The sequence below is a fragment of the Rhinoraja longicauda genome, chromosome 16, assembly GCF_053455715.1.
Source record: "Rhinoraja longicauda isolate Sanriku21f chromosome 16, sRhiLon1.1, whole genome shotgun sequence".
Taxonomy (NCBI): Eukaryota; Metazoa; Chordata; class Chondrichthyes; order Rajiformes; family Arhynchobatidae; genus Rhinoraja; species Rhinoraja longicauda.
The window spans coordinates 32,683,476-32,706,202 of NC_135968.1; the positions used below are offsets into that span (position 1 = coordinate 32,683,476).

At 42.8% G+C, this 22,727-nt stretch overlaps 1 long non-coding RNA gene across 1 annotated transcript; it reads right to left on the reverse strand.

Annotated features, from left to right (window-relative positions):
- Window positions 1-4,415: 4,415 nt before the first annotated feature.
- Window positions 4,416-22,349, reverse strand: LOC144601447 (uncharacterized). The gene is made up of 3 exons (XR_013548313.1): window positions 22,268-22,349; window positions 7,082-7,162; window positions 4,416-4,532 (listed from the first exon to the last, which is right to left on the reverse strand). It is a non-coding gene; the product is annotated as an uncharacterized LOC144601447 (long non-coding RNA).
- Window positions 22,350-22,727: the final 378 nt, after the last annotated feature.

A 22,727-nucleotide genomic window follows, 5' to 3' on the forward strand; every position in this document is an offset into this window, starting at 1 on the left:
ATGTACAAGAGAATTTTGCTGCATTCCTTTCCAGCAGGCAACAAAAATGTCCCTTGTGAATAGCATTCTGATTTATTGAGGCATCCGTGCCACTTTCTTGAAGTGCATCTGAGGGTAATAGTGTGTGGGTGCACAGGTGGTCTGACCTAATCTACCCTGAGAATCCATCATCTTCAGAAAAAGACTAATTTAAGGCACTTCCTTGGGATTTATTGGACTACTCGTGTCCTCATGGTGGAAAGAATGACACAAACGGCTGGAAAGCAGAAGAAGCAAAAGAATCCAGAGTCAAGAGTGTTTAGGAAGGAACTGCAGTGGCTGGTTTGCACCGAAGAAAGACCCAACATGCTGGAGTAACTCAGCGGGACAGGCAGCATCTCTGGAGAGAAGGAATCGGTGACACTTCGGGTCGAGACCCTTCTTCAGACTATATCCCAGCGGGAATCCTGGAAAAATACATGATGGACATTACTATATTATTTGGGGCTCATTTGCAGTTTCCTATTTAAACTGTCAAACTGCCGGGTATTGTAACAAGATCAAAATCACGAAAGGACCTGGAACGGTTCACAGTGAAGTACATTTACACCTTCGCAGTGAAAGCAGGATTGACCAGGATGATGCCTGGGATAGAGTGTTTCATTTATCGGGAGAGACTAGAAAGGTCTGGTTTGATTTCCTAGGGACAGAGGTGGCACAGTGGCGCAGCGGTAGAGTTGCTGCCTCACAGTGCCAGGGACCTGGGTTTAATCCTGTCTCTGTCTGTACAGAGTTTGTACATTCTCCCCGTGACTATGTGGGTTGTCTCCGGTTTCTTCCCACACTCCAAAGACATACAGGTTTGTAGGTTAATTGGCTCCTGTAAATTGTAAATTGTCCCTAGTGTGTAGGATAGTGCTAGAGTACGGGATGATTGCTGGTTGACACGAACTAGGCAGGCTGAAGGGCCTGTTTCCATGCTGTATGTCCACCGACTAATAGGATGCTGAGGCACATGGAATTATGAGCATATATAGGTTTAAGGTGAGAGGGGAAAGATTTAATAGGAACCTGAGGGGCACCTTTTTCACACAGAGGGAGGTGGGTAAATGAAGCATGCTTCCTGAGGAGGTAGTTGAGGCAGATACGATAAGACTTTACTTTAAAAGACACGTGAACAGCTACATGGATAAGAAAGATTTAGAGGTTTATGGGCCAAACGCAGGCAAATTGGGGCATCTTGGTTGGTATGGCCAAGTTGAACGGAAGGGCCTGTGTCTGTGCTGTGTGACTATATGACATAGAGAGTGGAAGATTTCCCCCTCTAGTGTACGTATTTAAAACTAGAGAGTATAGGCTGCGGGTAAGGCAGTAAGAGGTTTGGAGAGGATGTGGGAGGACAATTTTTCATCCGCAGCTGATTGAAGCCTGGAGTGCATTGTCTGGAGTAGCAAGCTTCAGTCTCCTAGACTTACGATCTGGAATTTCCTTCCTAATCTCTCTGTCTCTCTTTCTTCCTTAAGTTCCCTACCATCTTTTTCTTTGGGTTGGTACAAAGCTTTGTCTGATTATGTTTCAATGAACTGGCCAGGGGCAGTTATCATGTTCAACGTGCAATGTAAACTAAAATTGTTACTTGGGTTAGTTTCCACATTTGGCAATTTCTGTCTTCTGCGACATTCCCCCAGGATCGAGGATGAATTGCTTGCGCTCCACTTTTGCGGGAGCTGAGGCCCATGTGGGAATTCCAGCTTCTTCCATAAATGGGACAGAGGAAGACTGAGAGGGAGGGTAGATGGTTAGTTTGTGAGATGCTGTACATCATCTGCATTTATGCAGAGCCTTTGTGGGTTCACGCTACCTGAGAGCTTGGCCTCAAGGTTCTCGTTGCCATCACAAATTCCCCCCCTGACTTTAGCGATCATCGGGCAGAGATTCCCAGAAGTTAGTGAGGGTGCGGCACTTTGTCAAGGAAGCCCTCAGTTTGCCTGGTAAACGCTTGGCACTGCAGTGCTTGCGATGTGTTTGTTTCAGGAGCTGGATGTTGAGCAATGAGAGCACCATGGTCGGCCCTGACTTGAGAGTAACAAGAACGCCAATGCTGGCAAAGGATGCTGGTGTTGGTTCACTTATCCCTGCGGCAAATATAATTATCTAAAGCTTGAATTCAGGACATTGTACAATTCCTTCACTTGCCTACACCCTTTACATATATCAGGAATTTACATGTCCGACATATTTCAGCTCATCCTGTGTCTTTAGAAAACAAGGATATCTTTGTGAAAGCTTGTGATTTGTATATAGATCCACATTGAGCCTCCCCCTGATATCGATACAGCAGTTAGCTAGTTAATTTATTTATTTGGATTTGCTCTTTCATATCTTCACTGACCTAATTGTTTATGTACATTTTCAATCTCACCGATCTGCGAATATGATCATGGCTATTGAATGTCCTGCTTTATGTTTGATATCTGATAGTAAACTTTGTTTTAAACTATGGTTGATTCAGGTCACTTTAAACATTGCACATTGATTTCCGCTTTGGCCTGTTTTTGTATCAGCTCTTATCAGATGATAATTAATATTTACTTGTTCTCCTGCTACAGGTTTAAGGTGAAGGACAGACAGGTATATGGTTGAATCAAGGTAGGAGGTACAGTGACATTTTTTTTTGCATACAGTTCAGTAAATTATTACTATGCATAAGTACAATCCCATAAAGGCCAGCCGATCTTGAGGGTACGATAGGTAAGACCCCGGTTCTTCTTACCAACTCTTTGTTCTTGCGTCCACTGTCACCGACTCCTTCCACCCTCCTCTCTGGTTCTCTGGTCCTCGGGAGTAAGCGGGGGCCAGGCTCGTCAGCTTCTCTCTTTGGACAGTGGCTTCCCTTTACAGGCGTCCTTCCTCGGGTGGGTTTCCTGATGACGCAGCGGGTGAGCCAGGCCTCCTGCTGGAATATGGCCGCAGCCTGACGTGTCCTTCTGCCGCTCGACCCAACGGGTCCTTCTACTCGTGTAGGAAACAACGGCAGATGCTAGTTTAAATCGCAGGTAGACACAAAATGCTGGAGTAACTCAACGCGTCAGGCAGCATCTCTGGAGAGAAGGAATGTGTGACATCTCCAGAGATGCTGCCTGAGCCACTGAGTTACTCCAGCCTTTTGTGACTACCTTGGGTCCTTCTACCCTGCAGCCCGACGGGAATACTTAAGGAATTGTTTCTCCTTGGAGTGGATTCATCATTGCCGAACCACTTTCTCTGCTATTCCAGTGCATGTTCTTTGGCTGCAGAATGCAGCACCCAATCTCTGGTGACTTCAGGGTGCACAGCTTGTTAGTACGGGTTCTCAACACCAGACTTCACTATTGGCTTTTAAACCCGAAGTCACTGCTCATCGATTTTTCCCACTGCAAAGAGGCTGGAGAAAAAGTGTTGAAAATGGAAAAACACTGCAAACATCAAGGCAATGACGCCCTCGCACGACCAAGCCCTAATTTATAATCCTGAGTTATGGCCACATGAATAAAATTCAACAACTTAAATTGTTCAAAAGATGGCACCATTGATCGGAATTTATGGCACCATTGATCGTTGAGTTTATTAATACTGTGGGGATGAGTCTTAAACTGGCCTTGTTCGCTAACCAGCAGAAAGTTTGTTTCCAGCAACTATTTGGAGCCTGGATAGTTATATTAAGCAGCCAGTTGATAGTAGGCCCAAAAGCATTTTGTACACGGACCTGTGGTGTGAAAGAGGCAGGTCACATTAATGTTATGAGCCACTGGATGTGGCACGCTGGCACCTTTGCCCACCCACTCAATTGCAGAGAATGGGGCAAGCCTGGAGCTAGGAAGACCAGCCCAGCCATTGTGGGGAGAGCGGAGTGTTGGGAATGGGAAAGGGTATAGGATTGATTGCTGAGGAATTAGACCAACAGTTGGCTGTTGGGGGTCGGAGAGGATGGCGAGAATCCAGTCAAGAAGGAGGCTGGTATAGTGGGCACCAGTCATGGAGGATGGTATCGGTGACTGGGGAGGCTGGTGGTCAGGGGTAGTGTGTGTGCTCGGGGAGAGCTAATCAGTGGTCAAAGGTCTGAGGATTGTGGTGAAGGGCAGGCAGGTAGATGTTTAAGGAATTGTTAAGCCACATCAGTGACTTGATGAGTGGAGATATTTTCAGTCACGTCTACAGGCAGGCTCATAGTCAGGAAAGGATTGTGTGCATGAGGGGATGGGATTTGATTTGCGTAGTGGTAGGAGGCAGACAAAGAATAGTTTTCTAAATACCCATCTTTAAAAGATCCTCCCGTAGTCAAATTCAGAGCACCAGCATGCTGCCTGAACAGGAAAGGTGCCCTTGAAATCACAGTGAAGGAATCTTTACAGGCATGTCTTCTACCTCTGCATGAGTTGACCATGATTGGAACTCACCAGGTATGTGTGAATGAAGCTATACATCGAGGTGTGTAGTGGCCTGTGCTGTGGACCGTTGAATGGTGCTACACAGGACCAGATCATCCAGGCTCAACATGTCCAAGGCGTGGATGACTAGAACACAAATTGTAGACAGGTACATTAGAGTTTTTCATTGGAATTGAATAGCATGGCAGACAAAAACGTGATGTTATATGATCCAAGTTCTAAGCTTTTGTCTCTCCATTCTCCAGACTCCACCCTGACCTTGATCCCTTTGCTCCAACTCCAATTCGAAACACGAATGATCTTCTCTCTTTTCTCGTGCCTCAGGCTATAATGCTCACTCATTTTCAAATGCATTAGAGTGACTATCTAAATTGTAAGAGGATAAATGTATTGCATGTGTACAGATTTTCCTTGGGAGATGTATGCATTTCCACGGTTCTCAATTATCTGCAAAACACAGACAGTTTACTGAGTTATTGAAAAACTTTAAAAAAATGAATATTGACTGTAGGTGCCACTTGCCACTTGCCAGTGTCAGTGTCACTGATTGGTCTCTGCAAAGAAATGGTGTATTTTTTATTTTCATCCTTTCCTCTTGTTCATTTCCATAGAAAATCCTTCTCATGTTGTGATGGTCTAAACTTTTGCCTGAGAGTTGCAAAATGAACTATTTGGTTCTCCATTGGTGTTAGGTTCAAGGTAAATTGAAGGTTAAAGTTTCAGATTCTGAAATGGGGTTAAGGTGTAAGTCATAGGTTAACAGTCTGAGTTTAACAGAAGGAGATGAGATTACAGCCATCCTATTGGAGTAATTATTGAGCCAATGTCTGAGGATTTAAGATTTGTTTTTGCATTATTGTGACTTAAATGTTAAAAGCCTTAACAAATGGGTTGGTTTAAAGTGAATTGGATTAGATTTAATTGGATTGTATGTGTATGTTTTAAAGTCATCAATGAGAATAAAGGTTATGCATTTAGTCTGAGTGTAATCTATCAGTAATTGGGGTTAATGATTAAGATATTTTCTAGCAATCCATAAAATAAATCCCTCTTGGATAGCTTTGCATTTTTTCTGACAGCATATTTAAAAGTGTCCATTGCCTTTTTCACTGATCTCCCTGGGTAATGCACACTTCAACCCGGATTAAACAGGGCCTGCAGTGAACGGAATCTCTACTGAACGACACTGAGTAAATAGGGTAGTAATCCTCCTTTTAAGCCCCTCAGCTCTACAGATCAGCCTATAGTAATCGATACTCCTGTGACTGTTACAGAATCTTATTGTGTTACCTTCAGAATTACCCTCTTCTTCCTGTTTGCATCGTGGAATGTCAGTGAAAACTGCCCAACCGTTTAAAATGCCTTTCTATAAAAAGCTGTCCAAAGAAAGCATTTGATTTCATTAATGCAATAGTGTTCATTGGTGTACTGATTCTTCAGTTAAACGCAGTCAAGAGTGTGATTGTGTTAACTGGTGCTGGAGCTCTGTGGGGTATCCCAAGCATGCACTTCTAGTTTTGGGATTTTTAATATTATTTTCCCAATTAGTTCTGTCAGTGGCTATTTCCTTACCTCTATCCTCTGCATGATCAAACAACAGATCTCTATGCTTTATAATGCTCTTTTGTGAGCTATGATATGGTATCTGTACTTCTAAATAAGAAATGCAAATATGGCTTAATATTTGATTAATGTAAATAAAACAAGAAGTTGTGGGTCTAAAATACAATAATGGATATCTACTGTGCAAATTTCCAGAAACATAGTTTGATCATTTATATTCATTACTTGCTGGAGGATTAATTGTCAGAGAATTTACAATAATTTCAACCATGCCAGTTAGGGGCTTCAGATGCATAAGGATTGTTAATTTAATATGGTAGCTATAAAATTATATCAATAACTACTGGTAATAAGGAAACCTACAGATGTTTCTCATGTGTTCCAAATGTAGCAGAGCTTCAGAGAGAGTTTACTTTGTTTCAAAATGATTGCAATATAGTATAAAATCAGAGTTTGTGTTGTAAATAGGTCTACACAAAGTAAAGTGGAATGAGACTTGATCACTTAGAGGTTTATACTGTGCTCCATTCCAGACATTGCAAAACATTGAGTCATACATTCATACAACACTTAAACAGGCCCTTCGGCCCAATTTGCCTAGCCGATCTAGATGCCCCATCTATATTAGTCCCCCCTGCTTGCGTTTGGCTCATATTCCTCGAAGCCTTTCCTATCCATGTACCTGCCCAAATGTCTTTTAAGTGCTGTCATAGTATCTGCCTCAACTACCTCCTCTGGTGGCTCATTCCATATACCCACCATCCTCTGAGTGAAAAGGTTGTCCCTCAGGTTCCCATTAAACTTTTCCCTTTTCACCTTAAACTTGTGTTCTCTGGTTCTTGATTCTCCAACTCTGAGAACAAGACTGTGCATTCACCCTATTTATTCCTTCATGATCTGAGATCGCCCCTCAACCTTCTGCGCTCCAAGAGGTATAGTCTTAGCCTACCCAACCTTTCCCTATATCTCAGCCCTTCAAGTCCTAGCAACATTCTCGTAAATCTTCTCTGCGCTCTTTGGAAATCTATTCTTTGCTGAACGAATGGTAACAGAAAATGAAATGGAAACCGCAATACGGAATTCAGCTTTTGCAGATTTGTTGTATCTTGTACCTCGTAATGTTAATGCTAATGCTGTGGTCCCATCCTGGTTCCTTATCCATTTATTAGTCTTTATTTTATTGTCCAGCTAGTCTATGAACAAGAAATAACTGAGAGTTAGTTGCTGCGTGGTCAATATGTACTTCTACTTTGCAGATCTGCTGGTGCTGGTAAATGCGACCCTGATTCTAAGTGGTTAGGCAGTGTGCGCCAATAGTCCCCTTGGAGATTGCAGAACAAGCTTCACCTACAAAATGCCGCGCTGAGTTAGCTGTCAAATCTCTGCATACATGTGAATGCCTCTACCATTTTGAAACATAGATAAAAACCTAAAACTGTTCAAAATCTATATAGGAAAGTTCCAGCCATACACAAATATTGACATTGCATCTACTTTAGCCTCTGACTTGAGAGTCCATTCTGGAGGATCACAATTTTCTACTCTAAATCTTCTAGAATCAACCTTTTCACGTATATCCCTTTTTCTTAAAAGAAGTAGTCCAAGTAAATAAATGAATGCCTCCCCCCCACCGACCTCATTTGGATGTGCCGATAATAAGGTAATTCCTCAGATAAGGCATTTGCTCAGGCTTCTGTTCAGTTGAGTATTGGTGGCTTTATGTATGTGTTGCCTAGTTGGAGCTCTTCATTCTGGGTGAGGATCCTGTAGCCACTGAGCCTGCACCAGGTTAACGTCACAAGGTCTTCTTTTTTTTCCGACCACCCAGTTGCATATTCAGTCTGCTACACAAGTGTAAAACTGCAACCTGTGTCAAGCTCACTTATCACACCTCTCCCATTCACTTTCACGATAACAGTCAGTGGTTTATCTTTTATTAAGTCAGCTCCTTTATCTTTAAGGAGTGCAAAAACTTCATACATATTCCTATGCTTCCTTTACTGACAGCAACTCTGGAAATTTTGAATGCCTTGTTTAATTTCTTACTTTTAATTTGTTTCCTTGATTTCATGTTTATTGTTGTATACTCTTACACCAGTCATGTAACACTTTTCTTGCCTTAATCAGCATTCAGACCGAACAGAAGGACGTAAATTGCTGGAGTAACTCAACAGGTCAGGCAGCATCTCTGGAGAACATGGATGGGGCCTTCTACAGACTGATGGTGGGGGGGGGAGGGGGGGCGGGGGGGAGGAGAGAAAGTTAGAAAAGGGGAGAGACAGGACAAAGAGTGGCATTCAACACAGGCTTTAGAGATACAGATACGATGTGGAAATAGGCCCTTCAGCCCACCCTGTCCGTGCCGACCAGCGATCATCCTGTACACTAACACTATCCTACACATTAGTGACTACTTTACAGCTGGCCAAAGCCAATTAACCTACAAACCTGTACATCTTTGGAATGTGGGAGGAAACCAGAGCACCCGGAAAAAAACCCCGCTGTCAGGGGAAAACGTACAAACACTGTACAAACACACCCGCAGTCGGGATGGAACATGGGTCTCTGGAGCTGTAAGGCAGCAACTCCACCACTGCGCCACCGATCCCCAGGTGAGGGAGGGTTGTGACAGGCAGATGGTTGGAACAAATGCCAGAACTAAGACAGATGTGCGACAGATTTGAAGAGTTGTGGATTGTGAAGCAGGTTGCCCTAGATGATAGTAAACAGCTTTTGTTTACCTGGTTAAAATGATGTTCAGTTTGTTTCAAAATAGTGCGTGTTTCCACTAGTCCAATGTGCTGCTGTTTCATGTGAGAGGCTAATCTCATTTGCAAGTACTATTTGTTTGTACTTGCCAATTCCGCTGCTTGTACAAATTTTACTGCATTATCAAATGTTAGATTAACGTTTGCTGATACCAGCCTCCCAATCTGGACATGATTGAAGCCACATCTGCCCTTTAGGGTAAGAATGTTTTTGCCTGGAATAACTTCCTCAATTTAGCTACAAACGTGGTTCAGTTCAGTTTGTTTTAAACTGTGAATTATACTTGGACTTTGATTTTGAATGAAAGTGATTCTTCAACAAATCCACCAATTCCGTATTTTGTTTCATCCAGGCTCGGCTGGATCTCGTTGTGCTGATGTAGAGGTTGTCACTAATAATGAGGATGGACTTCTGTTTATTTTATCAATAATACCTGCAATAAATTTGCAGCAGAGAAATGTAGAAGTCCCACAATATTCTTCTCATGTTTGGGTACATACTCAGCCACAGAATGGTTAGGTTTTCTTAACTATGAATCAAACTTAGACTTTGACTGTGGGTTTGACTTTGAGTTTGGAATCACATGGTGAGACGATTTTCCTTTCCTTGTTACTTTTCTTCTCCCTCCCTCAAAATAAAATGTATCATGGTTAGTCCTGCTGTCTTCCCACATTTTTATGGAAAAAAAATCCTCTTCTATTCAACCTAACGTTGGGAACAATTTTTTTAATGTCAGTAGATTATATCATAATATGCAAAATGATGGAAGCTGAGTTTTGGGGCAGTGACTCCTGTAGATCCCTTCGATGGTGGGAAGGTCAGAGCCCATGAAGGTTGGGCAGTGTTCACCACTTTTTGCAATCTTCGTCGTTCCTGGGCGTTCGAATTGCCAAACCAGGTCTTTATATACATTATTATATAATGATATACATTACTGTATTCTTTTAATTTGATTACTTGCCAGCCATCTGCACGAGCAGGGTGGAAGCTAGTCTTTCTATATTTAGCAAAAGGAAGCACTAAATCAACACTCAAGATTATAGTTTGTGAATTGCTTGAATCTGACCATAAAGAAGAAACTTATTGTCAGTTATTTATAATGAAGTTTGCAATGCAAATCCAAAATTACAGTGATCGTGGCTTATCTGTACAAACTTTATGATAAAATGCAACCAGCCTGCATCCTTGTGAGAACTGCAAGTTATTTTCAGAATAAAATGTCTAAATTTTGCATGGTATTACTGCCATTTATTCACATTGGAAAATACTCCATTACAGCACAGACAAAACTTGATAACACCATAACATGGTATTCCATTGTCATCCTATGTAACATTCCTCTTGAGCTGACAGGATTTCGACCCACCCAACAAGTCCTCGGGCCTTAATTTCACTGTTCTGTAGACAAGGGCAATCCATTAGCAAAACTATCACTCCATGGACAAGTCAGGGGAACATTTTCTCTAATTCACAGAATTATGCTTAATTACATGATCACCTTTCAGAGGCAGCTTAAAGGGACCCTTGATGCAAAAAAAATGTATTTCCATAATTTATCGATGACAAAATCTTCTGCCATATATACAACAGACTGACTGCAAGATTTACAGCTTGTAAACAATATTTGATCTGCTCTTTTCCTTCCAGTTACCTGGGCCATTCAGGGTCATGTAGTTTGCATACATTGAAGCTCAGCATTTTCACAGAATTCCTGCCCATAATGTATAGAAGATGATATTATTTACACGTTAAAAAAACAAAATCCTATGGACTTTAGGAATCTAAAATAAGACCAGAAATGTTGGAAGTTCTCGCTGCTTTAATCAATATCTAGGTAGAAACATACTCTGCTGCTGATGTTTGTGCACCACTAAAAGGTTACTGTGCATGATAAAGGTGCTCGGAGTTGGCAGCAATGTATTTACATGGACAGGGAAAAGGCTAACCATGAGAAAACAGAGTTGGCATAAATGGATCAAATTGAGATTATTAATCAGTAACAAGTGGGCTATAACTATTTGTAATCTAAATAGATGACTTGGTTGAAGGGACCATGTGTGCTGCAGTTAAATCTGCTGAAGCCACAAAATAGATGCATTCCAAGTTGCGAGGAATATCACACAAAGCTTTCAAAGGGAGATAGGTAGAGGGCAAAAAGTTGACAGATGGGGATATAAACTCGGAAAAAGTGAGGTTATCTACTTTGGGAGGAGGTTACAAAAATAAATGTGATATTGGTTCTTTTCAGCTCCTGCGTCCTGGCTGTACGAACAGCAGATGGTGCTCTACTTCATTCCAGAAGAAAATAAAACATGTTTCAATCTGAAAATAAACACTGCAGATTTTGAGCTAGAAGTCCACCCTCAGTGGCATGGGTATAACATGCTTCATTGGAGGATGTACAACTTGAGTTCTGCTCCTTTGACACAAACAGCGGAGAATGAATTTGGATTCATTCTCCTTTCCTGTTCACCCTGTACACTGCGGACTTCAGGCACAGCTCAGCAAACTGCTATCTACAGAAGTTCTCTGTTGACTCTGCCATCGTCGGCCTCATCACAGACGACGATGACAGGGCGTACAGAGAACTGACCGGGGACTTTGTGGACTGGTGCCAGCGGAACCGCCTCCGGATCAACGCGGGGAAAACCAGGGAGCTGGTGGTGGATTTCCGCAGGCGCAGCCAGGTCCCCCCGACACCGGTGAACATCCAGGGAATGGACATCGGGAGGGTGGACTCTTATAAGTACCTGAGTAGTTCGCGTTAACAATAAACGACTGGACCGAAAATATCAATGCACTGTACAAAAAGGGCCAGAGCAGACTCTACCTGCTGAGGAGACTCGGGTCCTTTGGAGTGCAGGGGGCACTCCTAAGGACTTTCTACAACACTATGGTGGCATCAGCCATTTTCTATGGAGTGGTCTGCTGGAGCAGCAGCATCTCAGCAGCGGAGGGGAAGAGACTTGATAGGCTGATCGGGAAGGCCAGCTCTGTCCTGGGTTGCCGCCTCGACTCAGTGCAGGTGGTGGGAGAGAGGAGGATGATGGCAAAGATAACATCGCTGCTGGACAACGACTCCCACCCCATGCAGGACACTGTCACTGCACTGAGTAGTTCCTTCAGTGACAGACTCCTTCACCCCAAGTGTGTGAAGGAGAGATATCGAAGGTCCTTCCTTCCCGTTGCTGTGAGACTGCACAACCTGTGCTACTCCCAGCAGACCAGTCAGTTTGCGCACAACACCAAAATTGGTGGACAAAATGTGTAAGAAGGAGCTGCAGATACTAGTTTACACTGAAGCCAGACACAAAATTTTGGAGTAACTAAGCGGGTCAGACAGCATCTCTGGAGAAAAGGAATAGGTGACACTGGGTCAAGACCCTTCATCAGACCGAGGCGGAGTTGTGAACAGTGAGGAAGGCTGTGAAAGGATATTGTGGATTCAGATCAGTTACAGTTATGGGTGGAGAAATGGCAGATGGAGTTTAATCCAAGCAAATGTGGAAGCAACTTTGTGAGGTCGAATGTAAGGTAAAATTAGACAGTTAATGGCAAGGCCCTTGATATTATTGATGTACAGAGGAGCCTAGGGTTCCGAGTCCATATCTCCCTGCAAGTGGCAACACAAGTAGATGTAGGGTTGAAGGGGGCAAATGCTATAGTTGTCTTCATTGGTCAAGGCATTGAATATACGATTCTGGAAGTCATGTTCCAGCTTTATAAAACTTTGATTATGCCACATCTAGAGTATTACATGGAGTTCTGGTCACCCTGATAATTTAGTAGCTTCTTGTGTAGTGCAGTTTAAAAATAGTGCATTATTTCTGAGGCAGCACACAAAGAGCTGCCACGTTTTCAGCGCCATCTTGTGCCTTTCAAGTATCAAGTTCTTAAATATATATTGAGTCTTATCTTGATCTTGAAGGCCCATTGTCCTGGCAGTGGCACTGGGTCAGAGATGTAGGGATCGGCCAGTAACTACAATTGTCATTGTCACCCACGACAACACGATCATTTTAATCTTTCCAAAGAAACAGTTGGGGCAGATATTTGAGAATAGCAACCTTGGTCAGAAATCCAAAAAGTATTTTAAGGATTACCACAAAGATTCTTCATCCACCCTTTCATGTATTTAAGAATGAGACTAAAGTTTCCAAGACAAGGGCTCGATTGTTGCTGTCACCAGACAATGACATATTTCTTTTCTTCTCTTAACTTCCCTGTATCATTCTGTATAGCAGAGCAATTTGTCTGTCATGCAACTCAAACATGGCCCACTCACCATTCTCATTAAGCTGACAGCACAGTTATTAGGAGTAAGCAGAGCCAAGAGTCAATGAATTTAGCTTCTGTTTTTATGGCAAGCAACGGCTCAGATTTTTCAGCAATTAATTTGGTAAATATATATTAATTATGAATTGAGTTGACAGTACCATCAGATTGTCAGCCTGCCAGCTTTCCACCAGTGATGAGCAGCTTAATGCTGAAATGGTCAGATTTGAGGGCTGTCATCCTCAAATGTCATTACATTATCACTAGCCTAAGTGTAATTTACTGTGTTGTAATTAAATGCTGTCTTTCTAATTGGAAGTGTCTCTTTAAAACATGAGTTTCTTCTGTTTCCTTGCCAATAGCTCCGGTAGCTTCCGTAGTGCACGATTACTTCTGTCAACTTCTTTGGAATAAGGAAGGGCGGAAAAAGAGTGCAGAGAAGATTTACGAGGATGTGGCCAGGACGCAAGGGCCCGAGCTAAAGGGAGAGGTTGGGCAGACTCAGACTTTATTCCTTGGAGTGCAGGAGACTGAGGTGTACAAAAGCATGAGGGGAATAGATAGGGTGAATGCATGGCATATTTTTTGTAGGGTAGGAGGATTAAGAATTACAGGGCAAAGGTTTATGGTGAGTGTGGAAAACAAATAATGGGAAAGTAAGGGGTAACTGTCATGCAGAGGGTGGTGAGTATATGGAATGACCTACCAGAGGAGATGGTCGAGGGTCGTACAATAACAACATTTATAAGACATTTGGACTGGTACATGGTAGGTAAGGTACAGAAAGATATGGGGCAGTCATTGGCAAATGGGACTAGTTTGGATGGGGCATCTTGGTTGGCATGGAAAGAGTTGGGCCAAAGAGCCTAGCTCCATGCTGCATGGCTCTATGACTGACTTCACGTGTTGCAGTGCGACTGTATGTTTGATCTGCTGTTCTCAGGCTTGTGAGGATTGGGGATGATTGGAAATGCTAAACAATTGAACAGCTGACCTGCGTTGCCATGAATTCTTCTAAGAAATTTTGCACGTTTTGTTTAGCCAAATATATAGCTATTATCAAAGAGAAATCACTACAAAATTCTCCCATCAGTGGAAGCTGTTGAAATATTCAGGGTCTATGTATTCTTTCACTCAGACAATGCAGGGGATGGTAGGGGCATCTGGCCGAATATATACCCCCCTAATATGCAGAATCTTAAAACCTCCCCTCTAAATATTTGCTTGTTGTTAAGTGTTTACAACAGTGATTAAGAGGGGATTTAAAAGAGTTGATTGGAAGGAGTTGTTTCCACAGGCAGAAGAGTTGTAATCAGAGGAGAAAGGTTAAGGATAATTGCCAAAAAAAATCCTGGGAGGAAGTGAAGAATCTTTGTCATCAGCAAGTTGTCAGAAGCTGGAATATATAGCCTGAAAGGGCGGTGAGGCAGATTCAACAGTTACTTCCAAAGGGGAATTGGATAGCTACTTGAAAAGCAGCACGTCGCAAGGCTCTGGGGGATGAACTACTTACATTTCTCATTCAAAGATCTGCACACGCACAACTGGCCCTGTTTCTTGTGGCTTATTTGATTTATTATTTTTCAGGAAGTGTCATACACTGATAATGCCAGCATTTGTTGGTGGTAAAGAATAATTTTTGGCAGTGGGGTGGTTAAGGAGCCAATCGACTGTGTGCTTTCCATTATAAATGAAACTAAGACAGCCAGTACTTTGACAGTCACTTTTGTTACCATTTTCTACATCGTGAATGTAGTAGGAAATACAGTCTGATCATAAAATCTTATCAAGATATGAAATTGAAATATTCAATATTCACGTTAAAAAGAAAATAAAATCTTGCATTGCAAAGCCACCAATAAAAAAAAAAGTTTTCTAAATAGAAAGCGAGGAACTTTGTAAATAATTTGTACAGTTAAGGAATGCAGACCATATAATCTTAGCTAACAACACAAAGTATTACGTTTAAGAAACAATTTCATATTTCCATGCTTTTGCAAAGGAAAATGATTTTATTCTGAACTAACATCCCATGCAGTCACGGGGAGAACGTACAAACTCCATACAGATAGCACCCGTAGTCGGGATTGAACCCGGGCCTCCGGTGCTGAAAGCACTGTAAGGTAGCAACTCTGCCGCTGGACATTTAAACACTGGTGCTCTTCTCCAACCATCAATCTATTTAACCCACTCTAGCACTATTTGATGAGATCATTAGTTTCCTGAGGTGACAAGTGCTGTCATCTCAATAGAGACAGCAGGTTCATACTTAGTGGAACCACAGCCATGGAGGTGTGGGCTGGTGAAGGATGCTATCAAGCATTCTAGATAGCTGCACTAGAATAACATTCTAGAGTGAGCCTCGTTGAACTCTGCCATATTGGCTGCAGCCCGAGATGGATGGCTAATGCTTGTGCTGCCTTGGAAGCTCCAGGGCAAGATTGGTGCCAAACTCATCCACTCACCTTAATATTAGACTCATTTTGCAGGCAGTTCTACCAGTACACTAAGCACACATCTGCCTCTTTTTGTATGTTGTAGCCTTAAAATCCTAATTCTGCAACTAATTTGCTACCTTGCCCTTCAGGGAGCTGCTAGCTGGGCTCCTTTGCTAACCTCAGTAGTACACAGTGTTGGTATCTGAGCAGGTAACAGCTAGTCTCAGATCCTCACTCACTTTATATTAGACAATAGAAAATAGGTGCAGGAGAAGGCCATTCGGCCCTTCGAGCCAGCACCGCCATTCAGTGATCATGGCTGATCATTCTCAATCAGTACCCCGTTCCTGCCTTCTCCCCATACCCCCTGACTCTGCTATCCTTAAGAGCTCTATCTAGCTCTCTCTTGAATGTATTCAGAGAATTGGCCTCCACTGTCCTCTGAGGCAGAGAATTCCACAGATTCACAACTCTCTGACTAAAAAAGTTTTTCCTCATCTCTGTTCTAAATGGCCTACCCCTTATTCTTAAACTGTGGCCCCTGGTTCTGGACTCCCCCAACATTGGGAACATGTTTCGTGGCTCTAACGTGTCCAACCCCTTAATAATTTTATACGTTTCGATAAGATCCCCTCTCATCCTTCTAAATTCCAGTGTATACAAACCTAGTCGCTCCAGTCTTTCAACATATGACAGTCCCGCCATTCCGGGAATTAACCTAGTAAACCTATGCTGCACGCCCTCAATAGCAAGAATATCCTTCCTCAAATTCATCCACAGTGTGGCCAAGTTGGATGTCTTGGCAAACTGAAAATCAAAAGGATGAAGGACATTTCCTGAATGGTGCAGACTGTCACGTGGGCCTGTAATCTGAGACTGTGATGTGGATGTTTGGGGCCAGTGGCTAAGCCTTCGCTGACCTTGAGCAGACTAGGAGCTCACTGAACTTATAGCATCACTGCATTCAGGGCCTTGAGTCTGCATTCCTTGCCCACACGTCCACTGCTATCTCTTCCCTGTTTCAGCCTTTGGTCCGTGGAGCTTCTCGGCATCTCCTGATATGGAACCTCTCTCTCCCTCTCCCCCTCATTCAGCAAGGGCCTCATCCATTTGAAATGTAGGTATCGTTCTTGCCTGTGTTTTGCAGTCTCTTCCAGCAAGCTGCAAAGACTTTTGCAAAGAGCTCCACATTCCAGGCACATTGGCCCACCTCTATCAGAGGTGCTGGCGGCATGGGTTTGAGCAGCAACAACCGTCCAACTACTCTCAAAGTTCAGCAATGTTGTGACGCTGAAAGGCAATAAGTGGATCGCTGAAACCATTCTAATGAGCAGACAGCACAAGCTTCATCCGTGGCATACACCTGGTTGAAAGAGCATGGGGTAATCACGCAACACATTCCCAATTTTATTTAATTGAGCCTCCCACTGCAATCATTATACAAGTCAGCATTTTCCTTATTATCCATTATGCATTATAGTCTCATCTGCATCAGTCCTTAATGGGCCCTAATTTCCTTTTATCTGTTTATTTCTAATGCATTTCTAAAAATCTCCGCTGTTAGCTTTAATATCCTTAGCAACCTTTCCTTCATCTTTCCTTTTTGCACCTGTTATTACTTTGCACAGTGCCATAAAGAATACTTGCCTCATTGTTAATTTAGGTGCAAGGATTGTACTGTGGTTCTTTTTGTCCTTAGTTACAGCTTAACACTGGATGCATTTAGAAGTAAATATCTCAGTGAGATACAGACATGTTGACACCGCTGAGGGTTCCAAGATGTAACTAAAGAGCTTTTGTGTATTTGTCAGATGTCAATGCTTGCCCATTACTATAGATGGAATGAAAAATATTCAGATTGCTTTGATCATGATATCAGGCAGTAATGATATGCTTGAAACAACGATAATTATAATCCATTTGACATTGCTGTGTTTGAGCACCAGCGCTTGCATCTAAAAACCTTTCATTCTCAGTCCCCTGTGCAACTGTATCTACATGTCCATGCAAAAGCATTTGTAATGGGGCATCTGTGTGGATGTGTATGTGCCTTTGTATTTGTGCAGGGGGTTGTCACTTGTGGAGTGAAAGTTGCCTGTGTGTGGTTTCTTTTAATAATAAATAGTGAAATATAAACAGGAGCGTTGGAAACACTTAGTAGCTCCTGCAGCACTTGTGGAAAGAGAAACACAGTTAATGTTACAGTCCCCTTCACTATTGGGAAAGAGAGGAAACAGGTGAGTACAAAGTACGGAGGGCCAATGCTGCCTGGCCTGCTGAGTGTTGCTAATATTTTCAGATTTTATTTTAGATTTCCAGTATCTGCAGTTTTATTAATTTCATTTAACTTACTTTTAATATCAGGTAGCAATTACACACCAGCTACTACATGGGCCTTGTACGGGTGGACACGCACGCACGCACGCACGCACGCACGCACGCACGCGCGCACACACACACACACACACACACACACACACACACACCTAAAAGACTCTTAACTGAGTATTGACTGAGTTTCTTGAGGACGTAACGTAGATGATTGATGAAGGTAGGGCAGTGGATGTTGACTTCATGGATCTTAGTAAAGCATTTGATAAAGTTCCACATGGTAGGCAGATCCAGAAGATTAAGATGCATGGGATCCACAGTGACGTGTTTTGTTTGGATTCAGAAGTGGTTTACTTTTGAAAACAGATGGTTGTAGTGTAAGAGTGTTATGCTGGCTGATAGTCTGTGACAAGTGGAGTTCCACAGGGATCTGTGCTGGGACCTCTGTTGTTTGTGATAGAAACAACTTGGTGTTCAAGTGTATAGCTCCCGAGAAGTAGCAACACACATAGATAGAGTGATGGAAAAGATGGATGGTATGTTTGTTTTCACAGTGGTATTGGCCTCATTGAGAACTGACCATTCTGTGGCTTGTTCCTGAATTGCTCAAAAACACGGATTGATTAACCACAACCAAACGAACCGGACTCTCTTGCCATGTAAGTTATTGAAAACAAACCACTTTTCTTAGGTGCCAAAGTCAAAGGCTGGCACATGCTTGAGTTGGCTGGAGTGACGTCCATCTCGATGCCCCTGCAGGACATCCTGCTTCAATTCTTCATTGTGCACAAGATCCAAAGTTTGTGTCCAAAGGATTTGGTTCAGACGTCCCTCCACTACGTATCCGGTCACTGTGTTAAGTAGATGAACATGGGGGATGTGGATAACAAGCCAAGGGATGGAGGTGAGGAGTCAAGTGAGACCAGTGTCACATAGGTCAGAACTTCATGCAGTGATGGGACATCAGAGAGGGAATGGTTGCAATCATTTGGGAGAATGGATTTACAATTGCCTGCTGGATGTGGATAGGATGTCATTTGGGTGTTGGTGTAGGAGTATCAAAGTCACAAAAGGACTGGTGTACAGTTGGAGCATCCCAGGAATGCAGTGAGAGGTAATTATTTTCCCCAAACTATATTCATAGATTATTTGGTAACACAATTGGGGCATGCCCTTATCTTCATTCATTGCATTAAACAATTCAGTGCATTCCTTTAAAATATATCAACCTCATGTTACTTTGGCCTTGAACATAGCATCCATTAAGTATTTGAGAGACTATCACACATGGTCCAGCACCTTAGTAGTGATTGGACTCTAGACTGTTGTCTTCCCTTATTGAACCTTTGCTGTGGCTGCACCGAATGTTAGTGCATCCCTTAGCATGCACTTCTGCTCCTTGGACTCAGCAGTATTTGCATGCGAACATCTCCTAGACTGCGAGACCAACAGGTTTTGGGCAGACCAAAATGTCCCCTACACTACGTTAATGATCTTCCAGCAGTGGTCACTTAATGACTCAGTTTAGGTCCCTGGGGACAGCTTCTATAGCACAGAGTTGTGTATCTGCTTGGGAAGAATCTCATCAAAGACAATAGAATCCATTTCCACCCTTTATTGGAAAGCATAGTCCACAGTGAGATGGGTGGTGATCATATCTGCACCACATTCAACTCGCTGGCAGCATGCGATGGGATTGAGCCTCCATCTGTGCATAATAGGGAGCCCCCTTCTCACCACCTACCAAGCAATGCCTTGACGCTTATTTGCGAATTTTCATCATGAAGCAACCTGCCAAATGACAATCTGCTTGGAGGAGCAATCCAACAGGATCCACCGTCTCCTTGTCCTGCATGGCCTCTGGGCCTTTCCACATATGGACCACTGCCCAATTCAATTATGGTCACATGTATTTGTTCACAGAGACGTTTCCATGAGGGAAGGGTGGTGTATCAATATCCAACTGAATGGAATATTCCACAGCCATGAATCCAGACACATCCTTTGCTACAGTAAAGGCACATCCAGACACATCCTTTGCTACAGGTCTTCACCTGCAGCGGTAAATAGATAAGATGATTTTAGATGTTTCCACATAGTTGATTTCAAGCTTTGAAGCACCAACATGAGCAGGTGACATTGGAAGAGCCCACAAGTTCACGCCTGGCCCTTTGATATGCACAGACTGGGATGTATGGATGAATTTGATGAACACACGCAAGTATGTATTGCGTGCTGTTGGAAGCTATTGTGCATATACATCAGGACCGGACATATTTTACATCTTACATGGACAGATTGGTAATTAGATGATCACATTTAGGATCAAACTTTGTAAACAAATTCGCACTACAGCATACAAAAATGTTGCATAGAGTCACAAAGTCATGCCGCATGGAAAGTGGTCTTTCAGCCCAACTAGTCCATGCTGACCAAGACGCCCCATCTACACTAGTCGCACCAGCCTGCACTTGGCCCAGAGGGATATAGAGGGATATATCTTTTCTAACTATGTGTCTATCCAAATGTCTTTTGCTGTACTATGTTGCTATACTACCTCACAAAAGAATTTCAAAACTACTGTGACTAACCACGAGAAGCTAATATGTGACAATTATGAGATATAACTCGTGGTTCTGGCATTTTCTGCATTTAGTGAAAATTATCTGCCTCCATTACAGTCATAATTCACAGACACATTTGTTTTAGCAGAACAGAGACAATCATCTCTGCAAATACTTTGGATGATTTATAAAGACTGCATAACCACTCATTCGGTGCTGTAAATTATAGTGGAAGCAGGCCAAAGCATGTTACAGCTGAAATAAGAACAACATCCTGAAAATCAAGCAGCACTTCTGGGCGGAGAAACAGAGTTAATCTTTCAGGTGAATAGTCTTTCATCTTGTCTTTTCCGATATTTTTCTTATGACACCAGAATTCGGCCCTTATGGTTTATGTCAGTTCATAAAGTAGCTCCATCAAGTCCCAATTTATTTCTCTGCAAACTGTTCCCTTTTAGATGCCCATCAAATCCACCCTGATTCTCCTTCCATTCACCTAGTCTCCGGGTGAAATTTACAGCAGAGAATTAACCAACCTACATGTCTGAAGGAAACCCAGCTGGCTGCGGACTGTTCTGGAGGGCAGGATCGAGCCGCAGGCCCTGGAGATGTGAGGCAAAAGCCCTACCAGCTGCGGTAGTGTGGCACCCTCAGAACTGGAAACGTGGATTTTATTTTGCAGAAACGGAGGAAGAGTGGAGAGATAAAGGAATGCTTGTGATAGGATGGAGATCAAGGTCGTCCAGGTGACACATTCACTTGTGGTGTCATCTAGGGAATGTGAGAAACGCTCATAATTATGCTCATAATTACGCTCATTCCTCTGTCTCAAACAATGTAAAGAGAGGGAGAGGAATGAGCACAATAGAAAAAGAAAAAAGTCCTGGAACTATGGGATGCAAATACATAAATGGAGGCTAGCAATGGAGGGGAACTAGGAACGGGGCAATGGATGCTGGCACTGTTGGGAGATTGGGAATGCGGTGGAGATGGGCAGTGTTGGGTGATTGGGGAGGAGGTGGGGAATGGCAGTGATGGGGGATTAGGGAGGGAGTGGGGAATGGCAGAGTTCAGGATTTGGGGAGGGGTGGGGAATGGCAGTATTGGGAGATTGATTATTGGGTGGAGGTTGGCAGATTGGCAGTTGGCACTGGGGATTGGGTAGGGAGTGGATGCTGGCAGTATTGTTAGTGGAGAGGAGAGTGTTAAGAAGTTACTTACTTTGGCAAGCCTCTTATTTAGGCACTGCATGTTGCCCCAGGAATTTCCAACAACGGGCATCCCCAAGCCTGATTTGGAGAGGTGTTACAATGGGATTGACATCTTTATGTATCTCCAGGGCAGAACTGTGTTGGATTCACCAGAGAGTACCTATAAAAGTGTTCTGAATGCTGCAAAACTATTCTGAAAGGGCATTGCTTTTTTAAACAAAATAAAAAGATTTTTAATAAATAGTCTTATATCACTGAATTTCCTGCCCTTGGGAAAAGACGACATTGTTGGATATTTTCTTTCATGTATAAGTGCATTTCTGTCTGATCATGTTTGCAGAACTGACGTTTTATGTGTTGGCTCAATGAATGAAGGGATCACTGGCACCCTACTTATCCACAGTCCTATCACAATTAACTGTACCCAGATCTGCAAAGTGCCTTGGGACAGTTTGTCATGTAGAAAATGCTGTAAAAATTGTAGTTAATTTGAGAACTTGTCATCCTGCGTTGAGATCTGTTTTTATTATGACATCATGTCTCAGTGTGTATTGTAAGGTGGACATAGATGTTAATTAGAAACATAATTTAACAGTCAATTAATTAAACTAGTTACAGGCAATAATTAGGAGCAAGCTGTGTGAAGGAGTTACCTAGCTACATTTTGATTTTGTATTGATGAAAGATAAACAGCTCAGCTACCACTTTACCTTTTGTTTGCATTCGTGCTTCTGCACTCCATCTCGCCCCGATCTCCATCACACCAGTGGGTCTTGTCTTCAGTAGTTAGGATTCCCGTCATGTGTTCAGGAGCTTTGAGCAAAATTGCCAAATAAGGACTTATTATTTAGAACAAAGAGCAGTGCAGCAGAAGTGCAGCCCACAATGTCTGTGCCAAACATGATATCAAATGAAACTAATCCTTTCTGCTTCCATGTGACCCAAATCCCTCTATTCCCTGCATATACATATGCATATCTGAAAGCCTTTTAAACGCCTTTATCATATCTGCTTCCACCACTACCCCTGCCGGCAAATCCCAGGCACCTGCTGTGTAAATAACTTGCCTCACACATCTCCTTTGCTCCTCCTCTCACCTGACAGCTATGACTTCTAGTGTGGGGCATTTCCTCCCTGGGAAACCAATCATTATCTTGCCAATGGTTGTTG